Here is a 12,252-nt window from a genome sequence, read left to right as displayed (position 1 = left end):
CATCCTGGGATTCTGTGATCCCCTTTCAAGGAGTTTTCTATTCCCAGTGTTTATTTAATAATCTCAGTGCTGGACTCCACTCAATATTTACCTTCCCGCCCCCACTGTTTGTTTTGATTCCCCTGTTTATTTTCTTCCCCTGTTCAGCAAATATCTGTCACCCTCTGCCCAGAAATCACAACTCTCTCCCTTGCTGCTTCCTTTGGCCCTGCCCTGCTTCAGGGAAGGAAAACTCCCTGGTTTTCCAAGGGCAGGATGCTCCAAGCACAGGCAGATGCTGGAATCTCAGAAACATGAGAGCAAAGGGTTTTGTTTCTGAGCCACAAAACCTTCCAGAAAAAGCCCAACACCTCATTTTCTTTCCCCCCTTGAGGGCGGAAAAGTTTTTTCCCCAAGTCTTCCAGGGCAGGCAGTTTCCCCCAGCGATGAGCCTGCTTTTATCCAGGGGCCTTGAACTTCCCTATAAATGGGATTTCCCCGCTGTTCTGTGCTTTGGGGGTTATTTTGGTCACGTTAAGAGAGGAAAAGTAAAGCAAACCGATGGTCTCTGTCGCACAGGGACCGAGGTGGTGTGGTCTGGCAGGGCAAGGTGTGCCCTGCCTTGCTCTGCCCATCCCTAGGGAAGGGCTGTGGGATGTTCCTGTGCCCCTTGCATCCCCAAATCTCTGCTTCCCCCATCCTCCTGCTCAGTGTGATGACCCTCCCGACGCCAGGGGCCTGCCTGCACTCCGAGAGCGCTGGAAAACAGGAGCAGAGACGAGCAAGAAAAGGAAAAAGAAAAGGGGGTGGGAGTTTGGGATGAGATGCACTGAGCGAGGCAGAGACTGGAATGAGACCAGACCATTTTTCTCCCGCAAAAAGAAACAACCCCCCCAAGCCTGTTGTTTCATATCGGGTTTCCTCTCGAGCAAGCAATTGTGGAGCCAACCTGGCCCCGAAATGAGCTGTCACTCCTCGGGCTGAACAAACACTATTGATTGCAGCTCTGGGGGGGGTGGAGGAGGAGTGGCGGCTGCTGCCGGCCCGGGGGGCTCATTCCAAAGGGATCGGGAATTGGCACCAGGCTGATGCACAGCGGGGCTGGCCCAGCTCCCCCGCGGCTCCTCCCGGGGGTGCCCAGCAGGTAGAAGTCAAAATTGGGGAAGGAGGAGGACGTGGGGGTTGGGTGGTAGAGTTGATTTTATTTTCTGGCATGTGGATTTTTTTTTTCCTCTGGGGTTTTTGGCGCCCGTTTTCCTCTGTTGGGAGGTTCCAGGATCTCCTTCCCTCCCTGAGCATCCTGGATCGAGGTGTCCCCCTCTCCACCTCCCTCCAGCTTAGTGCTTTGCTCCAGCACAGTCTCCTGCCCGGTTTGATTCTTTATTTGAGCTGGCAGCTCTGTTTTCCAAAGATTTCCCCCTGCCTCGTCCTGTCCTTTGCTGCACCACCCCGGATCATCCCTCCTTTTCCCCCTTGTGCTGCCATAGCAACTGCTGCAGATGCTCAGCAAGGCCAGCCTGGCCAGGGCCACCAACCCCGGAGTGACACCTCCTTCAGCTGCTTTCACACCTCAGGTACCGCTGAGCGTTCCAAAGAGCTCCCACTGCAGCTCCGGAGCAACATCCCAACATCCCAATATCCCAACATCCCAACGTCCCAACGTCCCCATCCTGAGGCTCTCCCGGATAATAAACCCCTCTCTGCAGCCCTGGAGTTCCTGCAGCTCCACTTGGCAGTGGCATGTGACAGTCCTGCAGTGCCTGTGATCATCCATCACGTTGATATTCCCAGCCTCATCCCGAAGGATCCCAGCAAAACCCCGTTATCCCAATCCTGCAGCTGCGGAGGTGACGCTTTCCAGGCGTTCAGGGCGAACAGGGGCAGGAATGGCATTGCTGCTCCACGAGTTTCTCGTGCTGCAGGGCTGGGAAACACAAAAGGGTCATTTTTCAACCCAATTTAGACCAAACTTTGAGCACAGGCAGAGCTCCAGCCCCTTTATGGCTTCCCCATAAACCAGGAGCGGGGGTCTGGGAATAAAAGAGCAGGAGGGGGAGAGGGAGGGATGGGCTGGAGCCAGGACAGAGCACAGTCACACCCAGAACCTCCTGGGCACCCCTGAGGGGCACCCAGAGGGACAGCATTGGCACTTGGGTGGCTGCCAGGCCGAGGATTGGACACACACAAACTGGGAAGGGGATTCCTGCAGGATTCTGTGTTTTAAGGATCCTTTTGAGCCCTGCCCTGGCTTCCCATGAGCTGTCCCCAGCCCGCTGTCCCAGTGCCAGCTCCAGGCTGTCACTGCAGCATCCCAGGCCAGGGGCATGGGCTGCCATCCATTAGCAATCCCCCAGCCCTGCAGTTTATCCCTGTCACTTCGGGCTCATCTGCTATTATTTAGTCTATTTCCACGATCTTATTACATTTTTTATTCATAGTGGGGGGTTTAGATTTATATGTGGGGATCAATAAAAGCCTCTATCCCGGCTACATTATTAATAAGGGATACATTATCTGCAGCCAGCCAGCCCATTCGATTGGATTTACTCACTGGAGAAGCTTTTTTGGGGGCAATTCCGAAAATTTACTACCTGTTCGATCCCTCTTCCTCTCCCTGGGCACTCATCCCTCCCTCCTCCTGCACAGGGATAATGGCAACTTTATTTAGCAGCGTCTGTCCTTTGTCCCCGCTGATGACTCTGTGCCTTTATCCTCCAACAGCCCCTAAATCTGCGGGAGGGGCCGGGCAGGAGCTCGGGAAGAGCATCCTCAGCTCCTCAGCCGTGCAGGCACCATCTATTTCTTGTTGGGACACTTTATTCCCGTCCTGTTTTGTCTGTCACCCTGTGGCTGCACAAGGGATGAGTCCGTGGCCACCTCCAGCCCCTGCTAATGAGGGGGGACATCAGCTTTTGGGGGTAGAAAACCGAGGCAGCAGCTTAAATGAGGGAAATTCAGGATGAAATCATCTGCTGAGGCAGCATTCTGATGGTGCAGCACCCCAGCACAGGCACAGAAACTGAGGCTCCTGCTCCAGCCTCTCCTCCCCAGGCAGAGTCACCAAGCAGGGGGTCACCAGCAACTCCTTCAGCTGTTTGAGCACTTCCAGCTCAGTTCCTGCTGGTGTTTGTGGATGGCATCTTCCAGAGGTGCCAGCACTGCGAGGGGATGGGTTTGTCCATCCAGGGGACACAGGGCAGGGACATCAAATCTCCACCATGATTTGGATTTGGGGGGGGGGGGGGCAAAGGGTGACTCCCAGGCTGCACCTGCTCACAGAACTAATTCCAACCTGCAGTAATTAATCACCATAATTAACATTAGGGGGAATAATAGAATGCTTTGCCAGGGGAAGCCTTGGGACAAGTCGACCCGCTGGCACCGCGCTGGCACCACGTCAGGGTTTCCTGAGAACACCAACTGAAAGGCTCATCAGGAGCGAGTCCAGCCACAGTTCAGGCTCTGACCTCCTCCAGCTAATTACTGGCACGGTAATTAATCATGCAGGAGGGTGGTTCCTCCCCCTGCTTGCGCTGGAAAGGCTGGTGTGAGCCCTGAGAGGGGCTGGGGTGGGAAGGAGCGGTGCTGTGGGTTCATCCCGGAGTGGGAAATCAATAAACAAGGGGAGGCCTTGCATACTGAAAAACGTGTTTTCTCCCCCCCCGGTGCTCTTAGAATTCAGGACCTCTCGTGTGCAGAGGAAAGCAAGGAGGATTTGGGTTTAAAGATCTTTAATTATCATCCCTCGTGGAGAGCTCTGGGGGGAGCGGCGCCAGGCAGGAGTTAAAATACCTGAGATAACGTCCCAATTACAAGAGTTATGGGGAGAATATCTGCAATAATAGCGCAGTGACAGCAATCAGCTGTTGCAAATAAAGGCTGTTTATTGGGAAGCACAGCCCTGTTATTCATGAGCTGTTGTATGTGTCCCATCTCTTGCTGGAGACGCCGGGATGCTCCGGAGCAGCTCCGTGGGGAGCAGCGGGTGCAGATCCAGCTGTGGAGGAGCTGCTGTGACAGCAGCACATCTGGGAACTGGCAGAGACTCCAGAGAGTGTTTACAGACCTCTGGAAGGAGCAGAGCTGCCAAATCCCTCCCCAGCTTCTCCACAGGGAGCAGAAGCTCCTCTCCACTGCCCCCCTCACCTGCTTATGATTCGCTCCTCAGACACCTCCAACACCTTTAAAAAACACCCTTAAATCACATTTTTAAACCACCTTTAAAACCCCAAGGCCCTGGTGCTTTCCCAGGCTGCCCAGTGCAAGGCTCAGCCCTCAGCCTGCTCTGTCTCAGGCTTGAAAAAGAATTAAAAATAACAGTCTGATCTGTATTTTCCCCAGCTCTTCCCAAACTCGCAGCTTTCCACTGCGTTCCCAGGGAAGAAGGGAAAAAAAAGGCAACTCAGCCAGTCGTCAGTAATAGTCTTGTGAAGCTCCAAATCATCTCTTCTGCTCGAACTAAACTGTGTCCCTGATCAGAATGAAATCAGGAATTTAGCAGCATTAAGTCCTTTTAACTGCAGTGTTTATTCCACTGTGGATTGCGGGTTGGGACGGGATTTCTGTGATTTTTGGAGGGTTGGTTTTTTTGTGGGTTTGTTGGGTGGTTGTGTTTTTTTTTTTTTGGGTTGTTCTCTCAGGAGTTTGGAGCACTTAAAATTGTGTTGTATAATAGTATCATCATCTAAATTAAACGTTGTCTCTGCTGGATGATGCTTGATGTTAATTCAAGTGCTGAAGCGAATGCATCGGCAAACAAGGTGTAGCTGGGCACAAATACACACATCTGTGGAGAATATCAATATATGTGTCATGGAGTGGTTGGGGGTTGGCCTGATCCTGCTCAGATCCAAGGGGTTTTTTGGTGCATTTTTGTGTGGGTTTTGTTCATGGAATCACGGGATGGTTTGGGTTGGAAGGGACCTTAAATCCCATCCAGGTAGGGACACCTTCCACTAACCCCATCCAACCTGGCCTTGGACACTCCCAGGGATGGGGAGCCCACAAACTCAACACATATATATGGAAAATCAATGAAATGTGCATTTCTATGTGTTTACATACCCACATATAACTATATCCCCCCATTGCTCATCTTTTCCTCTTGCTGGTCCCAAGAGGGTACAAAATACAACCAGGAGGCAGAAAATCATCACCCAGACAGGGCAAAATGCTGCTCAAAACTTCAGTGGGTGCCTTGAGGCAGGATGAGGGACAGGATCCAAGATTCCCAGGCGGATTTCAGGGCCTCACAGCTCCCAGGCACAGAGCCAGGGGCTGGCACGGGGAGGGGCAGAGAGCATCCAGGTTATCCAACAGGTTGGAAGAGGCATTGGTATGCAAGGTACAGCCCAGGCAGCCTTTCTATCAGAGCCTCACAAAGGCAATTCTGAGCAATTGATATAAAAAGGTGTCAGTTCTGGTTTAAGTACTGTATTACCAGCAAAGATTTATCTGCTTCAAAGATTCCCTCGTGCCACCGAGGGAATAAACAGCTCCTCTCCTTATCTCCTTCCCAGGGCACTGTATTTTCTCTGCTCGACTTTGCCTCCTGAAAGACTTCTCCTTCCACTTTCTTATTCTCATGTTGTAGTTCAGAACCACCCCACCACCACCACCCCTAAAATTCCCTGGAGATCTCCCAGGGAAAATGGCTTGTTGGGGTCACTGAGAGACAAAAAAAAGGATTGGTTTGTCCTGGGAGATGTGAGAGGGGTGGGAATGGAGGTGGCTGGTGCAGGGAACGTTGCTCCAGAGATGGAGCAGTGGTGGAAAAGGGTCCCCCAGAGCCAAGCAGATCTTTCCCCCTGCTCTCCCGAGCCATTCCAGCCAGCCATTCCCTAAAATGATGTCTTTAAACGTATTTATACAGGCCACATATATTTTACATGCCTGCAAGTGTGCACTTTATGGAGCATATAAAGAAAGCAGATGGAAATTATCTGTTTCCCCTGTACAGCTTGACTCTTTGGGGGGTGGTGGTGGGGGAGATAACAAGGACCTATTTCATTTTGCTCTTGGCTGCAGGATGCCAAGCCATAAATTGAGGAGGGAAGTTTGGAAGGGTGGTTTTTTCTCCCCCCCTTTTTTTTTTATGCATTCTAAGCTGGAAAGACCCAGCAAATGGCAAACATTATTTGCAGGCATCTGCTCGCTGAGATGAAGGGGCTCTCCCAGCCCCTGGAAGCACAGAATGGACTCATTAAGGTTGGGAAAGACCTCCAGGACCACCAAGCCCAACCTCTGACTCAGAGACAAGCTGTCCAGCAGCAAAGCTGGTTGGTTCCCTATGGAAGTGCTGCTCCTACAGGAGCTCTGTCTCCATAAAAACCCCAAACCCGTGTGATTTGGACCCTTTGGGCACAATCTGGGTGAAAGAGGTGACAAAGTGAGCTGTGGAGGAGGAGAACTGGCACGGACAGGCCTTGTTTCCTGTGGAAAGCAGGACACAAGGAGCTGTGGGGTTGGATTTCGTGGCAGAATGGTCACAGGACACGGGGATTGGCTCCTCTCCAGGTGATTACAGAGCCCCTGCACTTGGATCAAGGCCAGAGCTGGAGGTGACACCTGAGCCCCAGCGGGCTGGGACAGGGGGGATGCTGGGACAGGGACCTAATTAAGCACTTCACTCATGGGTGGGTGTGATGGAAACCTCAGTGCCAGGAGGACTGGCCTTGGCCACGCTCAGTCATGGGAGAAATGTTGTAAAAAAAAAAAGGAAAAATGTTAAAAAACCCCCAACACCCACAAAAACCCACACTTAGGAAAAAGGCCCAAACTTGGCGCTGAAGTATTTTGGCCACTGGCTCCTGGAGAGGGGAAAACTTTGGGATTTATCGGTGGCCACCACTCAGGGGCTGTCACTCCCCACGCTGAGCTACAGCCTCGAGTTTGCTGTGTCATAAATCAGCTCCTCCTGGACACCGTAACTCTCCTTTATGGGCTCTGCCTCCCTCATAAATAAACCTCATCCCATATGGGCACGCTGCGAGAGGCAAAGCCTGATTTGCAGCTCGTCACTGGCTCTGGTGGCACCTCTGCCAGCTGACAGAGTGCCTGGGGAACGTCTCCAGCCTGGCTGTGCCCCTGCCTGGGGTTCATCCCTGCGTGGGATCTACAGGGATCCACAAGGAGACCTGGGAGAGGCAGGTGCTGTTTGCCATCCAAATTCCCAAATGGCAGAGCAGGGAGCAGAGCCAGCCCCTCAGGGAGCCCTTCACCCACAAAAACCCTCTTCCCAAGCAGAGAATGGACCTGTTTGCTGGAATTAGGGGCGAGTGAAGGGACCTGTCATTGGCAGGAGGGGAAAAGGGGGGACTGGGAAGAAATGGGAGCAAATGGAGAGAAGTCTGAGGCTTGTGTTCCTTCCTAACACAGTTTTTTGGGGGGTGAACCCAGCAGGGATTGAGGTGGATCCTTGGGGGGGATGGGATGGGGAAGGTCCCTCCTCAGCACCCCCAGCCAGGAGCGGGGTGGGAGAGGGGACAGGCGCTCAGCCTGGCACAAAGACCTCGTTTCAGCCAAAACAGCCGAGCAATTTATGTCCCCCACTGTCCAGAGGAAAGAATGGACCCCTCTGTTTTTGTCCCCTGCCTGGTATTTTAATGGCAGATCATCAGGAAATGGGAAAAAGGTGGAATCTGCCTTTTTTTTTTTTTTTTTTTCCCCCTCAAAGCGACTGCAGAAGGAACTTTGGAATTTGGGTTTCACAACAGGCTTGAGGGCACCAGCCACTGATCCCAGAGACCTCCAAGACCCCGAGGGTTGGACACAGACACTTTTCCCAACCCTGTTATAGCTCTTTCTTCTCCCTTCTTTCCTCCTGCAGGGCCTCCAGAAACACTGAAACCAGGCTCAACCCGAGTGCAGGTGGGTGGTGCAGTTCCTGCTGAAGTCAATAAAAACAGCTCTCATCCACCCTCATCCCAGTTTTCTGCTGTGCCAGCACCAAGTCCAAGGGCTGGCATGGAGCTGCCTTGCTGCTGCTGCTGCTGCCCAGATTATCATTTTGAATGCTTTAAAGCTGGCACCTTCCCCAGCACAGAGAAGATTTAACCCGAGCAGGGCCTTTTTTTCCAACTCCACAATTTCCAGTCGAGGAGACACAAGGGAGTGAAGGGGGTGCTGGGATGCTGAGCACCTCGCAGACCCCAAATCCTTTAGGTTTGTGAGCCCAGCACACGGGAATTCCACCGTTTCTCCCGGCAGAGAAGGCAGGCGGTGTTCGGGCTGGTTTCTGGCACAGGCAGCTCCCATCTTCTGGCTGCCACCTCCACTCAGGCTGCTGCTCACACTTCATCTGCCTCTTGACTGTTAACAAAGCCGTCGGCTGCTGGAATTACTCGGGAATCAGGACGCAGTCTAATCAATACTGCCTTCACCCAGGCGGGGAGCCGCGGGAGCGGGAGGGGGCAGGGAACGACATCTGCATCCCGAGCATCCCGAGCATCCCGAGCATCCCGAGCATCCCGAGCAGCTCAGCCCGGTTGTGCTCCCCCCCGAGCTTCCCCAGCTGCCAGGCCTGCCCCGGCGGGGAGCAGAGGGGTTTCCTTGCACCCCTCACCCGGTTCTGAGCGCTCTGGGAAGCAGGAATTCAGGGATGGGTGAAGGAAGCGAGATGAGCTGAAGGATCCTGGAGCATCCCCGTATTTACCCGCCCTCTCCTCCTTCCCTGAAGGGCCCTGGGGAGCCCTTTCCTCCTTTAGCCCTTAAAATGAACCTCCCAACCCAGTCCCTCTCCAGCTGATGTGATGCTGATCTGGGAGCGCAGTGCCAAGGAAACTTCCCAGGGCTGCTCCTGATTTACATCCCCGATTCCACTCAATCAGCGGCGCTGCCAAAGCAATCCCAGCCAGAGGCTCCTCGCACCGGTGTGGCAACAATTTGGCCCATAAATTATCCGTGGAGCACCAGGATCCCAAGGTGCCTGTCCTAGATTAAGCCGTGTCCTTGTCAGTCTTGAACTAGAGAGGAAATAAATCCCTCTCACCTCCGTTTTTTTTTTTCTTACCTGAGGGGTGGGACAGACGCTGGGTCAGAATCATCCCCTGCAGCTCCTCCTGCCCCACTTCTCACCATCCAAAGGAGCCTTGGTGAAGACGTGGACCCTTTAATTTCAGTTTCAACTTTAATTTGTATTTTTTATTTCCATTTTAACATTATTTTCTTTTAAATTTTATTTCCATTTGTTACTTCCTTTTAAATTTTATTTTCATTTTTTATTTCCTTTTTAAATTTTATTTTCATTTTTATTTTCTTTTTAATTCTATTTTCATTTTAATTTCTAGTTTGTGGGTTTTTTTTAGTTCTTATTTTAATTTTCACTCTTCCTTTAAGGATTTTTTTAATTATTATTTTTAATTTTAGGGTTTTTTTTTTCTTCTCAAACAGCAGCAGCACCTCCCAAACCTCCTCAGCATCACCTCACATATTAAAAACCCAGCTGAGAGGGCACGGTTTGGTGGGTTAATTATGGGCCAGGAATAAATGTCTGCTCTGTGTCAGCTCTTTGCAAGGTCCTCCATCGTCCTTCCGGCCCCACGGTCTCGTCTCAGGCTGAACAAATCCATCCACGGCCAGAAATTGATTTTCTAAAAATGTGAAATGCACACAGAAAGAAAAAAATAAAAAAAAAACCCCAACCCAACAAAAAAACCCAACATGTATAAACTATGTCGGTTTGTGGAGAGGGAGGGGGGGAACAATTGAGCTCCTTTCCTGCCCCCGAAAAATCAATTGGAAGGAGAGCACGGAAAAATACAATGGCTGGGAACTCTAAATAATTAGGTGATTGTGCTAAGTGAACATCTCCTTTAAAAATGGCTCAGCAGAACGTGGCTGAGGCACAATCTAATCAGAATAAAGCAGGAAATGTAGCAGTTTCCAGGTGAGTAAGCTGAAAAGCAGGAATGAAAGGGAAGGGGGGTGTGTGGGGTGGGAATCGGGGCTGGGAATGAGGAGGGAAGGAGAGGAATCAGCTGCAGGCAGGGGGAAGAGCAGCACATTGCCAGGGTTATTTCAGAGTGCCACCAGGCTGCAAAATCACTTTGGGAGCTCCCAAAGGGATTCGTGGAGCAGAAATCCCAGGGAGTCCCAGCTGCCCTGGCACGGCTGGGTGACCCCCTTTTCCCCCTGGATGGAACCTGGGGGAGGTTGAACATCCCAGAAGGACCTGCCAGGCTCCCAAACCCCTCCATCACCCCTGCTGGAAGAAGGGGAAAGGCAGGGAAAGGCCTGGGCTTGGCTTTGGGATTTGGTTTTAGCCTTTTCAGGGGAATGTCAGCCAGGGTTTTTTTTTTATTTCCCTCCCAAGTTTTTACATCCCAATTCCTGCTCCGTGGTGAGCACGAGCCCCGTGGGGAAGGTTTTATGGAGCAGAAAGACACGGGAGTTTTTAAAAAAAAGGGGGATTTGGGCCAGATCAAAGCGAGTCCCCTCAAGAGGAGACACAGAAATGGATGTGTGAGTGCAGGAGCTGCTCCCAGGGGAATCCTGCTGCCATAAAAACCAGGAGCCATCACTGTCACCCCACCATTCCCTCCTTCCAGGCATCTTCCCACACTCCCAACCCTTTCCCTGCAGTGCTGTGGGAAGGATCCTAGTGGATTAAACCCAAAAATCCATGGTACCACAAGGCCTTTCCGTGCCTCTGCTCATTATTTTTTTATTTTTTATTATTATAAATGGCCAAGAGGCTCGATCCCAATCCCCCTTTAAACGGGCAAACCATAATATTGATAGTTTGCAACAGATGGGAGATGAATTGGACCCCTCCATCAGGCAGCAGAACCTCTTTGAACGGGGAATATATCGATGCCATAAATCCCCCCCGACAGGATTGCTATGCAGTGGCATAATATATCTCCTCCTCAATCTTTTTGCACATTATGTTTTGTCCTGCATTTTGGTGGAAGTATTTATGGACTGGGAGATGCTCCTCGAGGAAGGATCGCTCCTAAGGGTGTCTCCTGCTCCTCCTGGCTGTGGATAATTGGCAGGGATGCTCAGGGATGCTCCTCTGTGGGGTGGGGGCAGGCTGTGTTTTCTTTGCACTTGATTTCCCTTCAATATTTCACCTCAAGAACTCCTGGAGTTCCTTTTCCCCTCCCTAAAAACCCCCCAGAGACAGGACACCACCCTGTCTCTGCACAACCAGGGCAGGAGGCTTTAAAACCCCCTTTTTTCAGCATTTTTTCCCCCTGCCTTTCTATCTCTGCTGTGAATGGGAATGCACTTTAAATAGGTAAACAAAAAGAGGAATTGTCCCGAATCGTAATTCCCCTTTCATGTGGCTCTGCCTCGAGGCTCCTGGCTGGGAAAATTAAAGAAATACAATTAAAGTGTGGCTGGTTCCCCAGTGCCTCTGTGAAAACTGAGGCAAAACACGACTGGCATGGAGAGGGAAAGGCACCCAGCCCTCCCAAAATGAGCTTTAAATTAAGCTTCTATTCACATCCCTGTCAGCAAGCAGGAACCGGCCCCATCTGCTGCTACTCCACAGTCTTACCTGAAGTGAGCTGGCAAATCTCACCTTCCTTCCTCATGGGCAGGTGCCAGTGGGCTAAAAATACAGCCAGAAATGACCCTTTTCTTGGCAGCCTCACGGAAACTGCAGCAGGACAAGCCCTTGGTGGGGGGAGTTCCTGTTTTTAACGGGAAAGGTGATTTTATTTTTGCCACTGGAGCCACCTGGATGGCTTTCTGTCATCTCTCCACCACGGCCAATGTGACTCCTTAAATAAGGAATTATTTTGGAGCTGGTGGGGTGGAGCTGAGACAACCTGAGCAAGAAGGAGCGTCTCCATCCAGGCAGGAATTGCTTCTCTGGCACTTCATGCCTGGTTTTTTCCCTTGAAAACATTCCCCTTTTCACCAGAAATAAAAGTCTCTGCCACTCTGACTATCACTGCCACTCTGACCATCACTGCCACTCTGAGCATCGCTGCTGGGACTCCCAACACCCAAAGCACTGGAGGGATTTGACCTCCTGATTTCGGGCCCCAGCCCAACCAGGTCACTTTGCATCCGTGAACTGGGGTAAAAATCAGGTAAACTGGAGAGCAACCAGCCCTGGGAGTGCTGGAAAAGGGGAGGAGGGGATTTGCCCCCCTGGATAAACCCTGGGCTGTTCCCTGGCACGGCAGGGAAGGGGAGTTTTGGAAAGGAGGAGATCCAGGCTGGGCTTTGGGGTGTTTAATGCACCACTCGTGTGTGTTCCCATGAGGGATAACAGGATGAGCCCAAATCCACGCCAGGCTGCCTGAATTTGAGGCA

This window comes from Myiozetetes cayanensis, unplaced genomic scaffold (genome assembly GCF_022539395.1).
Source record: "Myiozetetes cayanensis isolate MyiCay16 unplaced genomic scaffold, myiCay2020 scf30, whole genome shotgun sequence".
NCBI lineage: Eukaryota > Metazoa > Chordata > Aves > Passeriformes > Tyrannidae > Myiozetetes > Myiozetetes cayanensis.
Note: the sequence above shows the minus strand (reverse complement) of the source record.